The 23,468-nt window shown below is 47.4% G+C and overlaps 1 long non-coding RNA gene across 1 annotated transcript in view; it reads left to right on the top strand.

Annotated features, from left to right (window-relative positions):
- The window catches only part of LOC135315529 (uncharacterized), a 206,537-nt gene that overhangs the window by 114,462 nt on the left and 68,607 nt on the right, over positions 1-23,468 (top strand). Inside the window, exons 6-8 of the long non-coding RNA XR_010375023.1 lie at positions 3,754-3,946; positions 15,253-15,441; positions 15,740-22,149. This is a non-coding gene — a long non-coding RNA (uncharacterized LOC135315529). The remainder of the gene's footprint in view (positions 1-3,753; positions 3,947-15,252; positions 15,442-15,739; positions 22,150-23,468) is intronic.

The following is a 23,468-nucleotide window of genomic DNA, read 5'->3' as shown; positions in this document are numbered from 1 at the left end:
CGGTTTGGGGTTACTGTCTGACCTGGAGCAGGGAACCCCTTGGGAATAAACAGGCTGAGGTATGAAGTACCGTCCTGCTTTTTGTGGGCATTCAACACGCTGGAAAAGCAATTAGGAAAAAAAAAATATATATGATTGCAATATTTATGGCTCCCTGCCTGCAGCGAACCTGCTGTTTCCAGGAACAGAACGAAGAATTCACCCAAGTAGAAAACAGGCAAACACGAGGCAGGTAGCACCGCTTTTACAATATAGCAGAAAAATGGTGGTTTAAAATGCTTGTTTATTCATTGTATATATAAAGCTACGTATTTTTTCCATAAATTTATCCTGTTCACATTTCGTTATTCTCAGAAACATAAATACAAGGGAGCAAAGGAAGATTGAAAGCGGAAGGCATCTAAAAGTGCTGCTTAACCACATCTTGCAGCGCAGTGAATTATACAACAGCCCTTTAAAGGTCCATCAGCAGTTCTCGTGCGTGGCAGAGCCGTGGGGCTCCATTTGCCAGCTCGACTCACCCAGAGCGGTTGCACACGCTTTATTTTCTCCGGTTACAATTTGTCAAAAGCTTTTTGAATAAAAACTGCACGAGTCAGTGATGCAGTCAGCCGTCCTGGAACTAAACTTGCTGCCAGAAATAGCAAAGTGGAAAGTTCAATAGGGTTTATGCTGAGGCCTGGCACAGCTGCAGCCGCGGAGCGATGCCTCGCAGAGAGCGAGGAGTGATCGCGGCTGGGCGTTTCGCTTCGTGTCGTGAAGGAGAGTAAAATTTCACATGCTTTTATGCGGTCCCTCAGCCTGCGTCTGTTAGAGGTACGTTTTCGCAGGCGTTGAGGCACGCGGGGGAGCCCGTCGAGCACCGGGACTCCCGGCACCCGGCGATTTAGCGAGGGGGGAGAGGTCGTGCAAAGGCAGGTCGCCCCGGTAGCCTGAAGCCGCCTCTCCTGTGGACGGCGGAGCGGGTTTGAGGGCATGGATCCTGCCTCCTTCCCTTGCAGGCGAGCAACGAAAATCGTGTTGATGCAGCGGAGCGGATCTGATGCCCTTTTAGAAACCAGCGACGTGATAAGAAGAGTTACTGCCCCAGCAACTTAGGCAGAAACAAATCCTGAGCACTTCAGTTTCACTCAGAGGAAAGCTATTAGCTGCTCAGTAACAGGTGGAAATGAAATTTAAATCCCTGTAAAAGACAATTGCATAGTTAAAAATACATTTAGCCGTGCTATTGGCACTTTGCAGATTTTCTTTCATTATCCTTTTTAAGGGAATGGGTGAAATGTATGTACGTTGTCTGAGTCTGCCTCCTACCATCTCCGACCAGAGATAGTCTGCAGCAGCTGAATGACATTTATTTGCTGCAGAAATACTATTTGTCTCTCGTGCTCTCGAAGAAATAAATTTTCCATATGTTTGGTACGTTAAAAAGTGTACTGAACGTTAAAAGCAAAAATAATAGACAGTCTTCTGCGGGCATGATGAACACAGTTGGGTGAGATTAACTTCAGGAGCTAAATGCCTTGGATTGAATTAGGGTAATGGAAGTTTGTGCCTCAACACGAGGTGGCTGTACTTCTTAGTTATCAGATCCCTATAAAGAAATTGTCCGTGAATTCCTTAAAAGCTTTTACATCTTCTCAGTTCAAGACACTGACTAAAAATTAGCTACCCACCAATTTTTTTTTTTATTTCCAACAGAAATCCTCTTTTGCTTGCCATTTACGTTTTTAGACGCGATCCGGTCATTTTCTTTCTTTTGTGATTTTTGTGCTTTGGATGAAATAGCTCTTGTTGCAAAACATATTCCCCGCCTAATTTTTTACCAAACAACTAAACACTGATTTTTTTTTATTCTCACAGATTATTCTGAGGAATACTGTTACAACTGTTACTTTGCAGGGAACGTATGCAAAAGGGAAAGAGCCATCTGTAAACACTAAAAAGAGAGCAAATAAATAGCTGGTTTAAGACAAAGAATCCTGATAGATCTTTCTGAGCAGAAGGGCTGATGGCAATATGGATAATGCCGATAACTGACAGATGACTCAGCTTCTGAAAGTGTCTGCAGGCTTCGCTTTCGGTTTCTGTGTTTTGTAGACCACGTAGTATAAATTGGAATGGTGAGAGGTACGCAAAAGCAGACGGAATTGCAAAATACATTGTAAAATACTTTGGCCTCGCCTTTTCCCTCTCCTTTGTCGCCCTGGGATAACATTTCCAGCCGCTACCGCCTCTGCCTCTGCCCTTCTGCCGCAAAGTGGAAATCGGCCGTGGCCTGGGGACGGGGGTGTCAGCGGGAGCGCTCTCGATGACAGCAGCCTGCAGCCCGGGGGGGTCACCCGGGGAGCGTCCTGGGGCAGCAGACGGAGCCGGGGAAGGCTCTGCCCAGCCCCCGCGGGCGCTGCCCCCCGGCACTGCCCCAGCTTGGGGTGCAGCACAGGCAAAGGGCTCGAATAGGCTGGAAAAGCAAACTAGCTCCGTGCTGGAAACTCCTTCCAACCAACAGACCGGCGTATCCTCGCTCCTCACCGGTGCTCCGTCACTAAACCAGCCGTCGCTGTTTCTGCAAGAGGAAACCTTCCAGGTTCCTCCACAGTAAATAAAGACTGATGAGGACCATTTCATTAATGACCTCCAATTGATTTATTACTCCGCTCTGATTGAGGTATTCACCTCTCTTCTTAGTTGAGAGGTATAATTTTTTTTTTCTTTACAGAGATTGAAATGCTGCCATTTTTTTTTTTAATCAGAAGTGGATACGAGGCATATTTCATTAATTTCAGGAATATTCTGGTGCTATGCGTAGCCGTTGTGCACTGATTTCTTAAACAAATGTGCAATTATAGTAATGTGGTTGTTATTCTCACTAAAGATGGGAAAGGGTTCTTGGAAAAATAACACAGGCGTATTTTGAATTGGAGTGGAGGGTTTGCCCCGTGGAGACTGGTTCCTGCATGAGAAGCACTATAAGATCACTAGAAATTTCCTGCAAAAGGCTACTCTCTGGTGAGGTTTCATCTCCTACAGTGCAGAAATCAGAGGAAATAATGCAATTAATGACCGTGAGTTTTGAATCAGGCTGAGGAACCCTGGTTAGTTCAACCAGAAAAATCAAATTGTTCTTAAGACCCCTACATCGCCCTGCACGCGGTCTGTCCCAGTGAGAGGCAATGCACTTCTGCGCAGCCCCCTGGATTCAGTGACGTGGGGGAAAGGGATAGACGAGCATCGAGCATCTGCCCAGGGCCACCCCGAGCTCTGTTTGTTGCAGGCACGGTCACTGAGCAACAGCCGTGGTCCTCTTCCTGAGCATCCTGGGAGTCCTGCGCAATTTTCCCAGGACAAATGGTATCTGGGAGCACAGCCTGCAAAACTGTGTTTGCCTTCCATGAGGGGACGTGTTTCATCTGCAGAAGGTGAAAGTAAGAGGTTGCACAGAAGCCGCTGATTTGAACTCAGACCTTGGGCTTGTCTTTTGTGTTTAAACATGGCAGTTAACCCAAACTGTCAGGAAAACTGAGCGGACAGAGAGTCGTTATGGCAAAACACTGATGGCGTTGCTTACGCTGGTCCTGCCAAGCAGGTTTCTACCAACCACCAAACCCTGCCTGTAGGGATCTGTGGTGTTGGCCCTGCCCTGCCCACTCAGCACGTTCCCTGTCCCATTACCAACAGCAACAAACTCCGAAGGCGTTGTTTTAGACCACCACTTTGATGTATTTTTAACTTGTATCTCTTTTGTCTGTCCTCCAGATGAAGGCCTGTCCTGAACCCAAGCAGCTCCTTGGGCTTTCCGGGTTGCGAGGTGCCAACATCTGCAGCCAGCGTCCGCCAAGGGAGAGCCTTCTGCCACTCCTCACCCTAACGCCCGACTTAGAGCTGCACAGCCCGTTCGACAGTAAGAGTTTACCGAGCTCGATTAGCGTTGTAGCACCATCAACACCGAGTGAGTGTTTCTGGGGGTGGGTGGGAGAGGACTACACAGGGACAAGCGTCTGCCCCAAGGAAGGCACATGGGGTCGGGTCGTTGCACCAATTCAGCTTCTCTCAGCCCATTAAACCCTTTTCTGCAAATCACAATTCATGGTCCAATGAGTTTTGCTTTGGTCGCATGAAGAAAAAACCACTGGCAGCCTGTGGGAAGTTTCTCATGCTTTATATGCACCATTGCATTTAAATATGCCTCATCTAGTCACAAACGCGAAAGCTGGCAATGAGTGCAAATAGCTTGTGAATATGTAATTAGAAGAAATGATCATCAGCATTTACTAGTTATTCTCATGAAAAATGTCACTGATGCACATCACCCGGGCGACCGCCGCTGCGGCTGGCTGTGAAATGTACTGTTCTCCGGGCACCTGCAGTTCGCCCTAGCTCAGGTAGGAAACACAAGAATAAAAGTGGAGGAAATGGGAAGATTTGATGGCTCGTCTCTGGGAATGACCGTCCCCCCCCGAGCACTCCTGGGCGGCGGGGGATGATATCTCCGGGCTCGGTGTGCTGTGCTGCCAGCAGGAATGCTGTTACAGCTCGGCAGTTAATTGAGGGAGGCACAGCTGGTTATTCTGGGCATGCCATCATTTTAGCACCTACCTCGCCTCCGCGCTGTAAGGGGCTGGGCTGCCAGGGTAAGTGAGGAGGGTCTCGGGCTTTAAGCCCCAAGCGCAGCCACCCCGGCTCAAGCTGTTGGGAAGTGCCACCGGGCAGCTTCTCGCCTGGGCAGGAGTGAGATGGGGGACAGCCCCTGGGCACGGGTCACATTGCTTCTAGAGCAAAGCCATATCCTAAAAATCAGTGGGAATGAGATGAATATATACACTCCAGCTATCACCAAAATACTTTTCCAGAGCACGCACTACAAACCACTGAGCGCCCTGCCACAGGCAGCCTAGCCTTACGCCATAAATACATATCATCTTTGCTCCATGCTAGCTCACAGCCGAGCAGCTCGGCGTCATGAGGAGCTTTTCCTCTGCGCTCTGGCGGGGGCCCCCAGTCAGGTCTTGGCTCCAAGTCCACTGGCAGAGGGTCTCGCAGACCTCAGCAGAGAGGGCCGCCCACCGGGCCGCCCAGAGGCCGGCCTGGAAACCCCTGCGTGTCATGCCCGTATTATGCATTTGCAGAGTTTCTGGAGGCCCGCGCCATCGTGGATGTCTTCCATAATCCCTCCATGCCTGGAACTGTTTAGAATTCATAATCAGGTTGATGATGCTCACATGTGAGGAATCACAGTGTTTCATAAACCACCTTTGTACCGTACATCCGGCACGGCTGCGGAAACTTCGAGATTGCTCTTGACAACTGCTCTCCATCTCCCTTTCTCTTTCTTCTCGGGAAGGGTTTGAAAGCTCATGAGCTGAGCGTGGCAAACTTAATTAAAGCCTGCGGTCTGACAAAGTCTCTCTATCCCTCAGGTCTCGGATGAAACAATTCTCCCCAAACTGAAAACACTTAAAAGTATTGTCTTTGTTCTCTCGTTCAGAAAGACTATAAAGGCCCAAAGTCCCCTCAGCTATAGAAGGTGAAATTGTGTTTGGCTTATTTTTCTTTTTCAGCATGTTCTTGAGAGTTTCTGCCTCTTTTCCGGGTGTGACCCCGCGATCTCTCTGGGAATGTCTCATTGCACGCAGCATATGCTGCCAGCTCTCCGCGCCGCAGAAAGAGGATGAGCTGGGAAGCGCACCGGCACTAGACAACTGGGTTAATAATAATTTGATGTAGCTCCCTCCTTAGGAGCACCCGCGCTCCTCCAGCCTCCCGTCGCCTTGCCTGCGCGCAGGTCTTGCGAGCATCTTCCTTCGCTGCTAATGAGGGGTTTAACGCGCAGCTACGAGAAGAGAAGCAGGAGGCTTTGCCTCCTCCAAACTAGTTAATAGAAAAGTAAACAGAGATGGGTAAAGAAAGCCAAAGGAGATGAGCTAAAGACTGAGATCCAAAAAAGACAGGGGAAAAAAGGCTCAAAGTGGGATAACGCTGAGGGACGGGATCTTTTCTAATTTTGGAAGGGAGGAGCAGCCCTGTCAACCTGCACTGCGCAGAAAGTGGAGGCGCTGGCGGAGGCACGCTGGCTTTGTTCGATCTGCCTGCGCCTGTGGGCAGAGGCAGGCGTGCCCCAGGCCGGGCCTGCTGCCAGCCCGCCGGCGGGGCGCCGCTGGGTGCTCCGTGCCGTGCGCCCACCTCAGCGCGGCACCTCGGCACCGCTCCGCTCGCAGCGTCCCGCAGGACCCGCTCTGCCTGCGGTGGCGGCCAAGAGCAGGTCCTCGCTAGGCACCGTTGTGGGCCAAGTAGTGATGTTTTGGGGAAGGAAGAACTGCGGGCAGCTGCAGGCTCCTGTCTGTGCTGCAGGCGTTACGAGGAGCCCGCGGGAAGGGATTCGCCACCGCTGCCTCCGGTGCGGGGCTTCATCCACTTGACCTCCGGGCAGCAGAACTGCACGGCAGCACGAGCCCAGTGTTTTGTGCTTTACTGCTTGATAGTTTTAGGGAAGTAGTTTGAGTTTACTGTTGGCTTTATTGGGAGATTCTGTTTCTCCTTGAAATCACCCAGATTTCTGTTTTCTTTTTTTTTGTTCTTCCAGTTTTGCTTTTCTTTTGTCCTTGGATTGAATGAGATTTCCAGAACTGGGAAGCTTACAGGGCAGGACACGCTAAGCAGGAGAGCTGGACGTGTTATGTATATTATGCATCTTACTATTGCCTATTACCACTAAGACTGGGAAGAAGACGAAAGGGAATGCCCTCTCCGACCCCCCTCTCTGCTCGCTGCTTTCTGAAGCAGTTTCCTTTCTATCTGTCCTAGTTTGTTACCCAAACTGGCACAGATTCACAAATTCACAGATCGTCTGCCCTAATTCAGAAGAGCAGCTCCCGGAGGTTCCTAGGTTTCTGTTTCTGGGCACGTATGCGGTTTTGATACTGCTGAGAAGCTCCACGTCCTTGTGCCTCGATCCCCCTGCAGCCAAGAGGTTGGGTATGCACAGGCTGGGCAGGGGGATACAGCCCGGGAGGCAACAGCAACATCCTCGTGGTGTAAAGACCACTCAGTTCTGGAAAACCTCATCTCTGCAGAGGAGAGACGATAAAATTACACCAGAAAGTTAAATTTAGTCTCTACACTGGAGCAGGGGAGGTTTGGGCTGGCGTGGCAGACAGAGCGTGGGAAGAGTTACTGGCTAGGCGAGGCTTAATTGCTGCCACAGGTACGTATTTAGGGGAGACCGTGGGAAAAAGGATATAGATGGTCTGAAGCGATCCCAAGCAGGTCACAGCAGTGCTATTTCAAATGTGCTCCTTGGCTTGTCATGTGGAACAGTAGAGTAATTTCTACTGTAGCAATTAATTGTGAAAGCCATTTTCACCTGTTTTGTTACCTTTCGGGTCAATCCGATCACAAAAGGAAAAATATACCCAGGCCAGAAGACAATTTGGATAGACCCCGCTGCCTGTGATTTATTGTTTTAATTAAAAGCTTTTTAAGCTTTAATTAAAAAGGTACATGAGCACTCAGTATTCAAGAAAAATGCCTTTGTGTTTAGGTCAATTGAATAACGTAAAATATAATGAGATACATATTTCTAGTCTGGAGCTTCACATGAAAAAAAAGCAATATACATAATTAAAAAGTAAATTCAAACTGATAGAAGAGAGCTGTTGTCAGAGCAAACAATAGGTATGCTTTAAATTAACACCAGTAGAGAGGATTTTTTTTTATTTCCTCACTGTAACATCCCTTAAAAATCCCGTGGTACAAATTGAGTCGACTTAATGGATGTGTATCAAGGACAGTGTGCTAAACTGAGTAACAGGTTATTATTTCTAACCCTAATGGTGCTTAACACAGACCACATAGTAAAAACTGGGAGGTGACAAGGTGTAGCACAGAGTTGGGAAGCTGTCTGCATTGGAACCCACCTGAAGATTCTCAGAACCCTCTTCAGAGCCACCGTTGTGGGGTTCCCCCCCCCGCCCCCGAATTTCTTCCTGGCTCCTGGGGAGCTGATTTACCTGATGCCCCCGGCTTTGGTGGGTCCCATTCCCATTGCCCGCGCCTCCCTGCGCGCCGTGGCTCGGAGGAAAGCCGGGGCAGGGAAGATGCTGTGTTGTGTCCATCGTGGCGGTGCCGCAGCCGCGCCGTGTGTCCGTCTCACCCGTTAACCTCACGGCGTGAACGAAGGCAAGAGCTGACCCAGGTGTCCGAAACAGCCAAGCTCACAGCTTTGGGAACTGTCTGGAGACTGAAATGAAATCTCAGTGCAAACAGTGGGTGTAATGAAACGATGCCAAGTTGATCATTTTACAAAGAAATTCTATTTAACTCTACATGCAACTCATATTCTGACATCTAAAGATTGAAATAGGTGTATTTTGGCCTATATTCCTGCTAAAGGCTGCAGAAATAATAAAATATAACATCTACAAGTTCTGTTCAATATATTCAGGTATTTGCGCTACCCGAGTGCTCTCTTTCTGCCCCGGCTTCTCCTAAAAAATCTGGTTTTTGCGGAGCTGGCACTTTCAGGATCAGCACCTGGGAGGGGGTCAATATCTGCACCCGCCCCTGAGGCTGAGCACCAGCTGGGGACAGATGCCGGCCCGCTCAGCAGCCTCTGCGCTTGCTGGGCGGTGGAGGCAGCTACACCCCGTGACACTGGATCAGGTCACAGCCTCGCGAATGCAGAGACGCTCCGAGCCCGCCTCGTCCCCAGGGAGACAGCTCTGCGCGGGCTATCGCTGGCTGGAAGGCACGGCTTGCCTTTGCCGCGCTCGTCGTAGCTTCTCTGCGCAAAGCCTGCATGCTTTGAAAAAAGAGCTGAAAAAAAAATACTTTAAAAATCTCCTTGTTGAATAAGTTTGAATTTTTCTGCACTTCTTTTGTATTTTAATATTCTTATCAAGGCTCTCAGGCTAGCTGCCTGGGGAGGTGCCCTGGAGAGGAGGGGGAGCAAACGCACCCTTAGAAGGACTTTGAAGGCTGCGGTTATCGAATTGCCGGTCCTTGCTTCAAAAGGTTTCCAAGGTCTGTAGGAAGGAGCTCACTCAAAAGCATCGCATCGTCTAAATAAAAGTGGTGGAGCTTTTTCTTCTTGTTAACACCCTCTCCGGAAACCAATCCACGCCAGGAGCCTGACCTGCTCTGCTGTAGCACTTACGGTTTCCGCAGGTTACGGTGATGTGTCGCGAGGGCGGGGGGCTCCGGCAGCGCCCCTCTGCTGCACACCCTCGCCACGTCCACGGGCCACTGCCCGCCTCCGTGCTGGGAGCTGGGGGACCTGCCTTAACCCCTGGGGTCGGCTGGTGTGTGACGCGCCTTGCGCTTCGTGTAGCAGATCAAACAGTTCGGCATCAAGGGTAAAATATAAAAACCAGCAAACAGCTGGATAATGGCTTTGTTGCTCAAATCGCATTTGTGATAAGTGATGGAAGATAAACACCAACTGCTTGCTTTCTTAATAGAAACATAATGTTTTCATAACTAAGCCCAAAGAAAGTAAAATAAGATTATATTTTCCTTTCACTTAAGAAAATAATTGGCATTTGCAGTAGACTTCAAATGTTGGAGAATTGTGGGAAGTTCACTTACTAAGCCAGAAGGAGCCGTAAAGTTTGCATCAATCTCTAATTCCCGTCTCGTTTATCCACATTCTTTCGTAGCCATCATGAAGTTCCAGTTTCTATGGATTTAGAGAGGAAGAACTTCTCAGGGAAGATGTAGATGCGGTAAATAGAAACCATTTTTCAAATCTATTTTATCTTTCCTGAAGTCAACCTTACAAAATTCTATGAAGTAATTTATCAATTTCCGAAGAAGAAAATATTTTTATACCTTTTAGAAAACTGAAAATTTATAGGAAAAAAAAAGGGTATGATTTTACCCTTTTTTAACTTCTTGGAGGGGCTAATAAACTGAATAGATTTTTCTATAGCTATAGTGTTAGTACTTCAAGGTTCCTATGGCTACAGAGATTTTGAAGTTAGTACGTACGATTTGGAGATTAGAGGAAACTTTGAGTGCAAATTATTCCTAAACTATCTTCATTTGTTATTTTCTTCTATTAAAACATTATTTTTTTAATCAGTGCATCATTGCATGTCAACATTGTAAACAAAAGTGTTCAATACAATTTATGAGGACTTGTTTTAACAGATTTTGGCTTCAAAGATCTCATTGTAACTTTATTTGAATTGGCACACAAATGTTTCCTGTATTGTGATTCCATCCCAAAACATGTTTTCTACAAAAACCTCCTCATGCCAAGGGTGCTGCAGGGGGGATACTTTAGACAGCAGAACGTGTTTATTTTGAGTAGCTCTAGTTCCTTTTCGTGCTACAAGTGGCAGAAGCATACAGCAGCACAGCTTTTCATACACATTTAACTTAAGGGACAAAATCCTTTCATAACTTTTTCTCCTACTTTTTTAATGGGAAAGCCCCTGCTTCAGTAACCAAGTTCTGTCTTCACCATTTCTTTCATGAGCTCTTGCAGCAAAATAACCCAAGACCCAATGCCTGCCCTAGCTTGTGAACCACAGCTGGGAATATTTAGTGGATCAGGGAAGAACCAGCTGGAGGAAATACAGAGTTAAGGTCATTATTTAAAAGGCACAGAGCAAGCTTAGTCTCCTTCCTCCCCCCAGCACCAGGGATGTGGTCTCTGCAGGGATGCAGTCTCTGGTGAGTCCTCCTCCTGCCCACGCTTCCCAGCCCTGCTTTATGGGTTGTGGTCATTAAGGGAGGCGCTCCTGTCTCTCCTGGGCTCGGTGCCCTGTGCGCGGCTCTGCCGAATGGCAGAAACGCCGAGGGAGGAGGCCTGCCTTGTTGGCTGGTGTGCTGGGCGCTGCTGTGGCTTGTGCTGGGTGGGCCAAGGCGCGGCTGGCGGGGATGGGTAGGTTTCTATATACTAAAACAATCTGCCTGATAATTTAAAAGAAAACAGTTTGACAAGCGGGTAAGCCAACTGCTTTCTTGTGTATGAAAACCTTGAAAACCTTTCAAAAAGCAGCTCTGTGACTCAAATGAATAGGGTAGAAAAGAGGCTGTAGCTGAGGGAAAATGACCTCTCTGTGAGAGTGCCTGTGAATATCGGCTTGATCTGAGATGCCGGAGCTGTATTTCACAAGCGCTGGGGATTGTTTACAGCACTTCTAAGGCTTGGGAAAAAGGCATGTGATGTGGAAAACTGGGCTGAATAAGGGGGGGGGGGAAACCCACTGAGATTGTTTGATTTGAATCTGAGGGACTGGGGGGCGGGGGCCACAGTGGCAATGCCAATGCCATCCCATCAGGGAATCAACCAGGCTGACCAGAGCAGTGACAAAGGTGCCTTAGCGGCCTCACAGGATGACAACCAGGAGAGCAACCACCTCAAGGGTGTGCATGGCTACAGGGGGTCCTCGTGCACCCCTCCAGGGACACCTGTGTGCTCGGTTACCTCTCTGAAATGTTGTGTGGGGAATACACCGGGGGAACTAGAGGTCTGTGTGTGGTCGCAGGGCCACGATCTCGGTGCAGTCACAGAGACGGGCTGGATGCGGTCATGGGTGGCCACAGGCTTTTTAGTAAAGACAGGCCAGCGAGGCGAGGTGGGGGAGTTGCTCTTTATGTGAGGGAGCAACCGGAATGCACCAAGCTCTGCCTTGGAGTGGAGGAAGAAGGAGTTGAGAGCCTGGCAAAAATCAAGGGGCAGGCAAATATGGGTGATGCTGTTATGGGTGTTTGCTGCAGGCCACCTGATGAGGAAATCAGTGAGGCCTTCTACAGGCAGCTGGCAGTAGCCTCACAGTCACAAGCCCTGGTTCTCAAGGGGGTCTCAACCACCCTGATATTGGCTGGAAAAGCAACACGGTGAGGTGCACACAGGGAGTGCTGGGGGGCAGCGAGGTGACCCTGAGCCAGCACCGGGCCCTTGGGGCCAAGGGGGCCAGCGGTGCCCTGGGGGGCATGGAAAGGAGTGTGGCCAGCAGGGTGAGGGAGGTTCTCCTCCCCCTCTGCTCTGCCCCAGTGAGGCCACATCTGGGGGGCTGCGTCCAGTTCTGGGCCCCCCAGTTCAAGAAGGGCAGGGAACTGCTGGAGCAAGGCCAGCGCAGAGCTGCCAAGGGGATCAGGGGCTGGAGCATCTCCCTTGTGAGGAAAGGCTGAGAGACCTGGGTCTGTTCAGCCTGGAGAAGAGAAGGCTGAGGGGGGATCTCATCAATGCCTATAAATATCTGAAGGGTGGGTGTCAGGGGGATGGGGCCGGGCTCTTTCCAGCGGTGCCCAACGCCAGGCCAAGGGGCCACGGGCACAAGTTGGAACACGGGAGGTTCCCCCTGAACATGAGGCCAAACCCCTTCCCTGTGCGGGTGCCAGAGCAGGGGCACAGGCTGCCCAGAGGGGCTGTGGGGTCCCTTCCCTGGAGACATTCACCCCCCGCCTGGACGCGGCCCTGTGCCCCTGCTCTGGGGGTGCCTGCTCACGCAGGGGTGGGACGGGGTGAGCTCCAGAGGGCCCTTCCAACCCCCACCAGTCTGTGATTCTGTGAAAGCTGTGAGCAGAGGGAGGCAGTACTTCTTGATGCAGTCTGTGCTTTAAACAAGGGTAGTCTGTTTCACAGGATGACAGAAAACAAAGGCACAGAATGGCAGAAGATGGTGAAGGATATAGAGTGCTGCCACAAGTGATCGCTCAGTGCTGAGGGCTGTCGTGGTGTTAGCTGGGGTAGGGTGAATGTCCTTCCCCGCAGCGGGCCCGGTGCCGGGCTCGGGGCTGAGTAGGAACACAACGCCGATAACACACCGAGGTTTGGCCGCTGCTGGGCAGCGCTGGTACTGGTCAGGGCTTTTCCAGCTCCCCAGGCGCCGCCGGGGGCACGAGGAGCCGGGAGGGGAGGGGGCACGGCCAGGAGAGCGGGTTCACACTGGCCAGAGGGATATTCCATATCATGTCATGTCATGCCCAGTGTGTTACTGGGAGGGGCTGGCGGGGGGAGGGAGGCAGCGATCGCGGCTCGGGGACGGGCAGCGTCGGTCGGCGGGTGGTGAGCGGCTGTGTCGCTTGTGCGTTTGGTTTTTTCTTTTCCTTTTTTCCTTTTCCATTTTATATTATTATCATTATTGTTCTTATTATCATAATCATTATTATAACTATCTTATTGTAATTATGAAACTGTTCTTATCTCAACCTACAATTATTTTGTGCTTTTGCTCTTCTGATTCCTTCCCCCCTCCCACAGCGGTGGGGGCAGCGAGCGAGCGGCTGCTGGGTGTTAGGTGCCGACTGAGGCTGACCCATGGCAGGGCCACATATGAGCATGCAGCCAGAGGTGATGGCTTGCACTTTCTGCCCATAATAAGGTATTTCCCTGCTGTTCCTCCCATGCTGCACATGTGCTTGGTATTCTACCTGTTACTGCCGTTTGCCCACGGTTATTTTACTGTAGCCTGGACAGACCATGTAACTTAGTTAACTGCATGAATGGGTTTTGGAGTGTTACCTCCTCCTATTGATCAGCTGGCCAGTCACCTGCCACGGGCTGCTCGTGTTGTCTGTCTCCTGCCATCCTGAGCATGTGCCCTGACCACTGAAGTCCTCGCTGTTAGTTTGCATTTATTTTTCTTTATACCTTTTCTCTCTCCTATGGTTTATTGTCAGACCTTCTTTTACCCCCGAGTGGGATTTTCTTGCTGATTGTCTGCCTAAACTAAAATTAGTCAATGGCCAAGGTAACAGCTCCTTATTTTACTGTTAATTGACATTTGACCAGCTACTCCAAAATTATGCTGCGAAGCTACATACTAAAAGAAAAATCCACAATTAAGAATGTTCATTTTTTTAAATTTTAAAATCAAACCAGTTTTTTTACTTGCATTAATGTGGCTTCACATGAGCGAACTGGAAATGCTGTGCTGGAGAAAGCTTCTGAGTTCCCCCTCCCCCTACAGTTGCTTTTTATAACTTATTCTAGCCATTGTCCATATTGTTTTTCTTCATCGTATTACTCAAACACAAGGGTATTGACTGTTCCTATTGTTTACATAGCCATTTATTAGCTTATGACTATGCTTATGTCATTACCCCTTGTACTCTCCCTGAAAGCGTCCTAGCAAACACTCAGTGCTCCAGCTCGGCAAAAGTATCTTTCCTTCCTTCCCAACCAACCAAGTAGGTCACTGTAACCTTTCTAGTTAAGAGCACTGCACTTATTATGCAGTTCACTTCTGTCAGGCAAACTTCTTGGGTCCGTGTTTTTCTTGCTTACGTTTCTGTAAATTTAAAATGACTCCATAGGCTCAACAATCCATTGCTGTTCAAAGGAAAGTCAACTCAATTTTCTTCTTGCAAAGTGGCCAGGTCTCCAAGGCACACAAAAAAGACCGTGTAACAACCTTGTACATCTGAAGCCTGATTTCTGAGTTCTTATTTAGCACTGCAATTCCCTGTAAAAACATGACACATTAATGTTGCATAAAAAAACGGCAGGTACTTCCACTCTGCTTTACTTTCCCTCTTTACCTGACTATTATTAGAAATTAATATTTCTGGGATTTTAACATTAAATTATATGCTGCTGACTGTCATGCAGCTTTGTCTGAGATTACAATCTTGCCTTGCAAACTAGTTTTAGGGTTTATGGTTTTTATGTTGGTGAGCTATATCCGCTTTTCTGGCCAATCTCATTACGCTCATGTGTATCTCTTCTACCTCTGTTTTTCTTTTTTACTGTAGCCTGGTCAGACTGTTTTTATTTAGCTGATGCCCAGAAAACATTTGGTCTGCTGTGGAGCAGTGTTTTCAGTCTGCATGTTCATTGCTTCCAATCTGTGTGAGAAACAAGGTGCAAGACTACTGTAGATAGGCTTTTTTGGAGGAAATGGGGTGAGAAGTGTCACCTCAGTAGTATTTGCTTTCTGGTTTTCCTCTCTATAGTCAAAATGTAACATAACAAAACTATTTCCAGTTGTCCTCAAAATGTTTTGGCATATATTTTTAGAGTATGTGGTGAGGTAGAAAAGATGGAGCACAATGAAATGCTAATAATGTGAGTGCATTTCCATTTTTTGGCCTTTTACACAAGAAAATAGAGCACTTGATGTACATAGTGCACCTCATACTATATTGCACTTATTTCCAGAAGATCTCTTGAATCCTAACCCAGAGTACTTCCAAATTCCTCAGCTATTTAAAAAACTTGATTGCACTCAAGTTAAGCCTACATCTTAAGCCTACCTCTTAATGGCTCCTGTTATAACCTTTACTCCCATCTCCTTTTCTTTTCAGTATCTTGTTGTTCTTCACAACATTCTGCCTACGCTGCAGGGAACCTTTGGCTGAATGTTTCACAGGATCCATGCACTCAAACTCTGCACTTAATAAATTCTTCAGCACATGAAGACCCTTTGTGGAAAACTTAAGTACAAATGGCCGTGCTTTCATTTTTAGACAGACCTTTTTCCCCCCATAAAAAAGGTAAGATTTAACAACCCAATGAAACACTTTAAAATGTTAAATTTTTGGATGTGTTCGTGACCAACCTTGTCTGAGGTCACCTTTGATGCCAGTTTGAGCGGCATGTTGGACTAGAAATCCCCAAGGTCCCTCCTGACCTGAACTGTGAGCCTATGATAAGTATGAAATTTTGGTAGAAATTCCTCATTCTGCCAGAACATGAAAAGACATTTAGAATAAATTTTAATCTACTGACTAGAGTGAGCTAGAAAACTACTAGAGGAAACAGTCTTAAAATGATTATTCTGTGTGCTTGAAGTGTTTCAATTAAATCACTGTGAGAGATTCTCTGGTGATCCGGGGGGTTCAGCCCAGGACCTCACTGCTGAAGCCCTGAAACTTCTGCTTACGTGCCAGACTGCCACGGTGAGTAATGCAGCATAATTGTGTGTTTGGGGTTGAGTGCAGTCCACAGCTCCTGGGTACTTCAACTGGCTATTTCTTGTACAATACATCCCACACAATAGATCTGAGATTTCTGGCATTGCCCACATTGTGGGGTTGTCCTTGCTCTCTGGTAATAGCACCATAAACCACTCATACCCTCCAGAACAAACACCTTACCTGAGATGAGATGGTAGGTAAAGTTGATTAGAAGATGCTGTTTTGGGGAATTAAGTGCTCTTCATCAGCTGAGTCAGTTACATACCACTGATTTGAGATCTCTGGAAGGGAAGGGGTCTCTGGTCAGGTTGTGTTCCTCTGACCTGAGATCCCATTTTGCTTTCAGTTCCTACAGCAGAAGCAACAGAAAGCATGAGCTAGCATGGATGGTAGCAATAAAGCAAAAGAAAAGGGGTAAGCCTGTAAAAATCAAAATGGGTCATACACTATGCAGCTCCAGCTCTAAATATGCAGTGATAAGGGCAATAAGGAGATGTAGCATGATGGAGCAAAGAGCTGATAATACACATTGAAGGTTCAGGCTCTACCTGCTAGTAACGTGACAGTGGGCTTAAACCGGACATGAAACAAACAGAAAGCAATAAAGGCAAGATAAGCCGGGACATGATTAAAGCATCACTAACTGGGATGTGCTGAGCTAGTAACTAGTACAAAACCATCATCTGAATGAAAGCTGATTAGAGTCAAAACAATGAAGTTTTGCATGCTTAATTAAACTCAGTTCCCCGAGAATGCTAGTTCTCCACCAGAACAGTTGCAAAGCTACTGGGGAGATATAATTTCAGGTGGACACATGCTTTGAGGTGTTGCATACAAAGCTTTGAAAGGCAGCTCATCACTAGCCTTCAAAAAATCTTGATTAAAAGTCATCCAGGTCTATTCCTCAGGGAATATATCCATAGTTTTCTTAAAATTGTATAGAATGTGAAAAACCAGCCAGGCATTGCTCAGACTCTGCTGCCCTTTCAGCTTGGAAACCAGCTGTTGAATTCTGCCAGTGTGATCAAGCTACATAGGAGATAGATCGTGTACAATGTTTTGAATTTGGATGTGTCTGAAGCAAGTTTTGCCCAATGCGAAGCCCTGCGCAGCTCTGTACGGACGAAATACCAGCCTGCATTCTCCTCCTGGATTTCGTTGTTGGTTTGAAAACCCAGCCAGGACTGTTCGAGGCTTGTATGGGCTTGGGTTCAGCTAGGACCAAATCTGGACCACCTCGTGATTACAATGGCTTGAAGTTCTTTGCTCTGAGGGTGGTGAGGCACCGGCAGAGGCTGCCCAGAGAAGCTGTGGCTGCCCCATCCCTGGCAGTGCTCAAGGCCAGGTTGGATGGGGCTTTGAGCAGCCTGGCCTAGTGGAAGGTGTCCCTGCCCAGGGTGGGGGGGGTTGGACTAGATGATCTTTAAGGTCCCTCCCAACCCAAACCATTCTGTGTTTCTATATAAACCCAGGGCTTAATGAGTGAAACTGTGTGAATAGTAAATCCATGTGGCCTGCAAAATGGCAGTGTGAAATTCGACAGTACTTCTGCGTCTGTTTCTTTGAAAATGGAAATGAAGTTGGAACAAACAACAGCAGCTAAAATTAACACAAGTTCCATCTCCTTCAATAGTGGGTGCTGATTCCTGTTTCTAGGGAAACAGACAAGCTGGTGTAAAAGACATCTTCTGAAATGCCCAAAATTGTTAGAAGTCTAATACTATCAGGCTGTGCTCTGTAAGCTTTATGGTAGACTCCTTTCTGTTGGAAAGCTGGGTACAAAGCAATACCCAGAGTTTTCTTTGTAGTGCTGAAATTAGAGATCTACTGCACAACCAAACTTTGCCATATTTTAGTTGTCTTTCAAACTGATATAATTTTGACAGTTCCTCCTGGTCTGATTTATTGTTCTCTTATACGAGTTTGTCAAAAATCAACCAGATGTAGAGCAGGAGAGCTTGCAGACTTTGTTATAGCACCCATCCCTCTCCTAAGCATGAACTTCCATAGCCTCCTGGGAAGCTACCTGGGCAGGGATCCTTGCCATGGCATGGTCCAAGTCTGAAGCTCAGCTGAGCAGCTGTCCATGCTGGACTGCTCAGCCTTGCCTAGCCAGAATCCCTGTCCAGGGGATGCCTTGCTCTCCTTCCAAGAAGCTCATTGTGCTCGTCCCCTTTGCAGGACTTCAACAGAGATTTTTGGCTATATATCTGAGCCTGGGCCATCAGGAAAATTCAATTGCTTGGGCAACCACTATTTTACAGAGCAGCAGCCCAAGTTTGTAGTCATGCGGGAGCTTCTCTTGGAAAAGAGTGGCATTTGTCTCCTCCATGCAAATGATTTAATTTGTATTCAAGTTTCAAAAGACTGCGGGGCCAATACAAGCAGATTTCAGAGCAGAATTTCAAGTAGGGCTTCAAGCAGGTTGCAGAGCACAGGACAAAACAGGAGCAGAGGTGAACGTCGTGCAGCGTGGACTGCCTGTGGCTGGAGAAGAGGCAGTATAGCCAGAGCTGCTCTGTTCTTGTTTCTCCTGTCCCCCTTAACTTCAGCCTTCCTTCTAATTTCACAGTCATAGACTGAGGGATAATTTCACGTACATCTTGTTAAGCAAATTTTTAAAAACAGCTGTTAGATGTTTAGTTTTTCTGTTTCAAAGCACTCCCTTCTGCCCCATGCCAGTGCTACATATCCCCTCCTCTTCCTCTGGTTTTACTTCATCTGTTTCTCTCTAAGGTGTAATGTCTTTCTCCTCTGTCACTCCTCAGCCTGTATCTTCTTCCTCTGAACTTTTATCTCTATTATTCTCCTCTGCTCTTCATGCTTCTGTCTCCCACACTCTCAGCATTCATTCCAGTGCCATCTTCACTCACATATTTTTCTAGCCTCCCTCCAAAAATGACACATTTATGAATCAACATAAAACATGTTCCAGCTACTCTTCCAAAAAACATTGCCATGCACAGGAAGTGTCTTCTCCAGCCACTCTCCCCGGGTGCTGAGAGTCTCCTGCTGATACTTATTTATGCATATCGTATTTGTCTAGGCAACAGCTATGTTTTTTGTGCCTCATTCTGCAGTAAAATGCAAAGGTGTAATTATCAAGAACACATTTTTTCCTACTACTAGTCATTTATTGTTTTCTACTAGTTGGCAGCTTTTTCCTGGGGCACCATCATTTTGCATACAGATGTTTTTTTGAAAATGAACATAATGTGGATTCGCTAGAACTGCATTTTGTGGACTGTAGGTCTGCGCAACACTGCAGTCTTATTATTCCTGCCTATTAATCCTAGTGTTTCCCCCACTTCTGTTTCCTAGGCTGATTGCTCTGTTTTATCTCGGCTTTTCAGGGCAAAATTTCAGGGGTTTTTTTCCACATATGCTCAGGTGGCCCTAGTCCTCATGAGGGCTTTGGGCATTGAAGTGGGTGATCTCAAGAGCAGGTCCTGGCAGGGCAGAGCTAGAGGCACGTGCTTGATGTTACATCTGTAGCCTGTGGTGAGCCCACGCTTTCCTACAACCAAAATCTCTCTTGGTTCTCTGTGCTCACAGCTAATAAAGGAGCATGGGCAAACCCCTGTCTGCCTGATGCTCCGCATGAGCTGTGCCTTCTCTCCACTACGAGCATTGATCCTGGAGTAAGTATGCACCTCTTCACGTCACTTCAACTGCAACATCAAACCGGAGAAGTAAGAGCTAAAACCGGCTTTATCTGTGAATTCCTTGGGAGCTCTTAAGGGTTAACATCAAACTTTTACTGCATTTTAATGTAGGAGGGTTTTTAATGTGGTGGTTTTGCATGAATATACTTTAGAGGAACAGCACAGAAAATATTCTGAACTATGACTAAGAACCAGTGATCAGCAGAATAATCTCCATCTGTTTTGCAAAATCAATTCTTGCTGCAGTTGGCCAATAGAAGTATTTCCAAATGAAATGGAAGCATCAAACAAACGCATCTGTGAGTTAGAACCTCTCAGTAGCTGGTTCATATGTGCAACAAATAATGATCAGAAAGGACATCTGTTACCGCGTTCAACAGGCAACAAGCCTAGATTTGCAAGCACCTTGTTTTGACATTAACTGGTGTATGAGGAGACTAATTTATCTGTGAAAAGGTTATTAAAGTACCTAGAGATGGTGGAAAAATTTGGAATAGTCACAAAGGTAAAGCACTAATTAATTTAAATAATATGGCAAATATATACAAATTGCATGTTTCCCTTTGCCCACTTACTGATCTACTCAGGTTTTGTGATGCCCGTTCCTGGAGAGCAGTAGATTTTTCAAAAGGAGGTGATAGGCTGGTTCCAGACCTGATGCAGTGAGGATGTAGGTGTAAGTACGCAGCTGCTGTGCAAACTCAAACCCATGGTTTGATAGCTCCCTTCTCTGTGCTTGCCTAACACTGGTAGTACATAAAGCTTGCTAATCTTCTGTTTAGACAGAAAATTCCCGATGTGCCTGTAATTCTTTCTGCCTAAATCCACGGCCCTTCCAAGAAATTCCTAATTTCCAAGAAAGCCCCTTGTAATCAGGATTAAAGAGCTCCTGCATCCTCTGGGACTCCAGCACAACCTTCTGCTGGGCCTGGAGAACCTGTTCTGTGGAGGTAAAGGTGGATGAGGGAGCCTGTGTTGAGGGGTGCGTTTACAGCTGTAGCTTTAGGACAGAAATTCTGGCTCTGGTGTCTGCCATTGGGATTATTTCTGATCTACCTAATTATTACTTGCTATAAAATGTGCACGCTTCCCACGCGCGCGTGGCTGGTGGGATGTGGTAGCAGGTGTGAGCCTCCCCACACTGGTAGCGAGTTTGCTTCAGGAGCTGAGGAAACAGCCCCTCTGCCTGCAAATGGAGAGAGAAACCCTGCAGGAGGTTATAAGACCTTCTCTATCTGTGTGAAATGGCTTGCGATGGGCTGATGCTGTCTGGAAAGGCATGAAAGTACGGCACTTCTTAGAGCTGTAGGGTAGGCACAGACTCCAGCTCTGCTGTGTGAGGGCTAATCTGTTCATGCACTTGATGGACAAACCATTGCTCTCCAGCGTGGCTGCTCCAGAAAGACTGTACTAAAAACTGCTCTGAGCTTGTCCAAGGACAACCAGGACACGTGAGGTCCTGCTGTTCCTCTTTAAGCCTTCAGTGATACAAAACCTTTGTTAAAACTTGTATCCCATGTCTGATTGCATGTATTCTTACAGTAGCAGTTTATCCTTTTCTCTTACTACTCCAATTAACAGGGCGGCTGAAACAATATTTTGCCCAGCTGTGCATGCTGCTGGTAACCAGTTCTTGCTAAGTCTGTGCTCTACATCTCTCCATGCTGCTTCAAATATCAAACCATGTTTGCCACAGCATATGCAGCTCCATGTGCTGAATTTTGGAGGTTTGATACGGCTCGATGAGGGGAACCAGGGCAGTGGTGGGGCCGGGGACTGGCATCCTATGGCTCCAGGCTGGGCTGAAATAGCCCTGGCCCACGGGCAGGGTGGGAGGGGACCCTGGCAATACTGTTTGGGAACATTTGGGTTTTATTAGTGCCCTCAGGGCCCTGACAGTGAGTAGGAAAAGTAAAGGTGTGAAATAACGTATTACCCCCCCACCCACCCCCGCCAATAACCAACCAAAAAGCAACCCACAAAATTTTGAACTGAAAGAAGCAGAAGTGTAAGTGGTGAGGTGTTGCGGTATTAGACTTTTCCCAGCTTTGGCAGATCTCTGGGTACCTAATGATGTACATGGAAAAAATCTAGTGTACCTGTCATGGCATTGAGCAAAAAGACATTGAAGGAGGAAAATAGGGGCTTGCCTTTTAATTTTATTGCAATGCAGAGGATAAGAAAGAGCTTATTAGAGGTAAGAACAGAGATGTTGCTATTAAAAATGTGCCTTTCTTCTAAAGGGACAGCTAATCCTCATGAGAGGTGCTGTCAGGATCAGGAAAATCAGCAATTTGTTAGGTGATGAGGCAAAAGGTGCTTTCAAAGTGTCTGTCAAGGAGGAAATGCCTACCTTGCCTTGTCCATCTTTCCCCACACCCCTGAGGGAAGTCACTTCCCAGCCTCTCATTTCTTCACTTGGTGTCTCTTTGCAGCGAGGCAGTGCCGGGTGCTGAGGGTTCGCTCGCTCCCGGAGCAGGCTGTCAGCTCTGGGCTGCATCCTGCAGCCGTTATTCTGGCACAGCGGACATTGCAGCCCGCTTTGCTTCAGTACCTGAGCCACTGTACTGAGGACTGGCTGGGTGGCTGCTGCGGTGGAAGGCGTAAAGAAAAGAAAGAGGTAATAATACACAACTTCTAATTTTGTGACGTTCGGTGTCGGGTGGGATGCAATCATTTGTGATGTCCCTGGTTGCGTCTCTCCCTGCCCCAGCAACCCCAGTGGTTGTGGATCATCTGCTTGCGCTTGAAGTTCAAAGCTTATATTTCATTTCACGTCGCTTCAGGTAATGGGTTTTGCATAATGGTGACTCCTGCAGCGCTTCATCAGCTGAAAGTTTGTAATACCCTTGTTACTGACAGCCCATATTGCAACGAGGTGGTGGAAAGAGGTCAATAGTAAGTGTGGAAAGTACAGAATTGCCAACAAAAAGAAGCTGTAAGAGATGGGAACAGATGAGAAAAAAGGATGGTCAGTGCTTCTTTGGATCTTTACGATAGCACTTACAGGAAAACTATCTTTTCTTTTGCTGGTGACGTACGGTCTTGCGCTGTGCTCCATTTTTACTCTTTCAATACAAAGTTGTGTTAAGGTGCTGTGTTCACAGCTCTGTGCAAACTGTGGTAGAGGCTGCCTGGGGGAAGGCGGGGAAGGTCCGAGTGGCTGCCGAAAGGGCTGGTGTCTGGCAAGTGCCTTCCTGTTGCTGGTTGAAATGGCAGCCCCTGAAAAGATTAATTTCTAACCTTCAAGTAGCTATACAGTCTATGCTGATCATAATTTTCATAAAGCTGAACTGACTCATGAATGCTCCTGGGAACCGGGGCTTAGCAGACAAGTACCTCCATCGCAGACCACTGCAGCTACGCTCCAAGGGGAACTCGTGCTTTGCAAAGAAGTCAAGGCTAACAGCACGCCTGTGAGAGTGACCTCGCACGTGAGCACCTATGGCTGAGCACACACGCACACACATATTCTGAAAACATCTGCTTAGCTGGTACATAGAACCAGCTGCACTGAACTGCAGACATCTCTCTATTGCTCTTTCTTTCTTCTCCAAGCTTCTGAGCTGTACTTTGAACAGAGGGACCCGGCGCTGAGGTCCTTACCCAACAGGCTTGACCATTAACTATTCTCAAAACATATTCCACCAAAACCTGCAAGAACAGGCTTGGAAAAGGTGACCCCTCTGGAGGATGTGTTGCTTATTTTCCTTCAGTTCATCCTCCTCATTGCAGAATAGTTTGGTCGTAAATTGGTGAAATAGAATATGGAAGAACCGACTATATTTCTTCTAGCTGAGTAGTTTCAACTAGACCACCTCTCACTCTCTTGGGAGCTGCCTGATTTACTAACCTCTGATTGCTGGGAAAGGGACCCCACCCTGTTGAGGGAAAGGCTGCATAGTCCCTTGGGCTAAGGAGAAGCCACAGGAGGAAATA

This window comes from Phalacrocorax carbo, chromosome 12 (assembly GCF_963921805.1).
Source record: "Phalacrocorax carbo chromosome 12, bPhaCar2.1, whole genome shotgun sequence".
Taxonomy (NCBI): domain Eukaryota; kingdom Metazoa; phylum Chordata; class Aves; order Suliformes; family Phalacrocoracidae; genus Phalacrocorax; species Phalacrocorax carbo.
Note: the sequence above shows the minus strand (reverse complement) of the source record. Positions and strands in the feature narration are given on the sequence as shown.